Here is a 2,500-nt window from a genome sequence, read left to right on the forward strand (position 1 = left end):
CTTTAAACTAAAAACATTAGAGACTGCAGAATCTAAGAAAAAAATTAATCTGAAAAATACAATATATATATGATACAATACATTAATAAGGATAGCATGGCCATCATAAGAAAAAAAGGGTTAGTCATTTATAGATTCACCCAAGTGCATTTTCTCACGAGGACTCTGGTGTTGTGATTATGTTTTGCAAGGTCGTCGCTTTCAAGGCGCATATTCTAATTTTATGATAGTCCGACAGATCCATCTGTCCTAAATAAAGCCGTGCCATAGGCAGTAGAGCCAACCCCTCCCCCCACTTTCGTGGTGATTAGGTAACTGTAATAGGATTTGGGTAAAAACTTAGTGGTTTTCATGAGTTTCTCCTTATTTAAAAAATAAAGGGTTACCATAATGTACTCGGGATCCGATTAGCTTGAAAGGGATTTTTAAACACTATGGGAATTAAGAGATAGAACATTGAGCTAAAAGTAATTTCAAAATTAAACTGCTTTCATTTCTTTACTTAATGTTTTGTTAAAGAGGATGGCAGCGTCAGTGGAATTGATTTTATATATGGTCATTTTCAATTCTTCTTATTACTTTCTTCTCATCAGGATTGGTATTTGATAATATTCATATTCTAGGAAAGGAAAGGACTTCTAAAAATATTGATTCATATGATAACTAAAAAGTGGCGTAAGATCGACATAGATTTCACAAATTGTAGGATCTGGAAATCACGATTTGTTCTTGTCTTTCGGATATTCCTGCATATGTAGCCAAGGTCATTCCTTGAGAATTAACCGATGATATGATTGAAAACGTTGGAATTCCACTACGCCCCTAAAAAATTACAAAGAATATTCCACAAACGAGAACAAATCCTGATTTCCAGACTCTAAAATTTATGAAATCTATAACAATAATAAGCCACTTTTAGCTATCACATGAATAAATTAATATTTTTAGAAGCCATATCCTTATCCAGAATATGAACATCATCCAGCTATTAGCAAATATCATCCTTGACTGTGGCCAACTTGTTAAGGTGGGTGTTTCCTGGTCAGGTGATTTCCCAGTTGAGGCCTCTCTGGTGGTGGTAGCTTGGCAACAGAGCGGCGTTGGAGGAGGATATCCCTAGAGGAGGACTTGTTTCAATAGAAACTCTATCCCGAGCCATATTTTACTCACCATGCCAATGCGGTGAGATTGAGGGCGCCTTGGGGTGGTGACCTGTATCTCAAATGTAGGAATGGATTTGGTATTGTCTTCTACCCAATTTATCATCCACCTACTCTTTTCGTCTACAGTGGCATTAGCTGGTACTCAGACCCAGTCAATCAGACAAATATCTGAGGCAGTGTCTACCATAAATGGCTGGTCCACAGCAAGCTAGACCCATTGAGGGGTACCACTGAGATGGACTGAGTTCCCACCCTCTCAGGGTAAGAAATTTCAGGTCGCCAGCGCGAGGTAGACATGACACTGATCAAGTTGATGTGCTTGGTAGAGGTAACATACTTTGGGAAAGCAGGACATCTAGCACTATAGTATCTAGGAACCCCACAATCTGCAGGGGCCCTTTGATTGTGCATGTTTATCTATGGTGACTGTTAGTGGAGAGTATTGAGTGGAGGTGGATGGAGAGGCATCATTCAGGTTCTTAAAAGGATGCTGCTTGCTATTTCTCCCTTTAAAACGGCACTTGAATCCTGAATGTCCAACCTTATGGCAGCAGTTGCATGTTCAATGTTTTGAAGGGAGTCTATTCTTTGGGGAGGCGGAGTCAGAGAGATGTCCATTGAAACATATTGTGAGATGGGCGAAAGGTATCCCAGTCATCAGCTATACAGCAGGCCTCCATGAGTATCATGGGCTGCCGGTCATTGAGGTGCACAGCAAAAAGCCCAGAAGCACACTGGAAGAAGTTCTCCAGCATGGTCCTGTTAAACAGGCCCTCAAACTCTGTGCATGACATGGTGTAGCGGATCTAAGCTTGCTCTAAGCTAGTGATGTCATGTGGCAGACTACACAACAATATGTGCTACTTTGCTCAATTTTACGACACTAGAAAAAGGAACATTTAATTTTCTCTTATAAAATGATCTTTGCTTTTGCAGAAACACCAATAGTGTGATTATGTTAACAATGAGATGCAAAGCAAAATTTCTTATCATTTGTAAGTGAGATAAATTAATTCTACTACTCTCGTTCTCAGGGGCAGCGCTGACTCACAGGCTCAGGTTAGGGTGCCAACTATCCTATGTCCTATGGCTTTACAAATTCGTCCCCTATCCTATAAGAGAGATGCTAGGCACTTGTACTCTCCCTTTTTGTCATGCACTAAGTTAACTTGTTAAAAATTTTCTATTCATGCATTATTTGTTGGCCGTCAAGATAGCAAAACAATAAATTCCTAACTGATAACTTGGAACAATGATTTTTCTGAAGGACGTCCGTAGATGAGAATTCAAACACTACACTGCTATGCACTTCTTAATCTATTCAGTATTCATAATTT

This window comes from Macrobrachium nipponense, chromosome 44, assembly GCF_015104395.2.
Source record: "Macrobrachium nipponense isolate FS-2020 chromosome 44, ASM1510439v2, whole genome shotgun sequence".
Lineage (NCBI taxonomy): Eukaryota > Metazoa > Arthropoda > Malacostraca > Decapoda > Palaemonidae > Macrobrachium > Macrobrachium nipponense.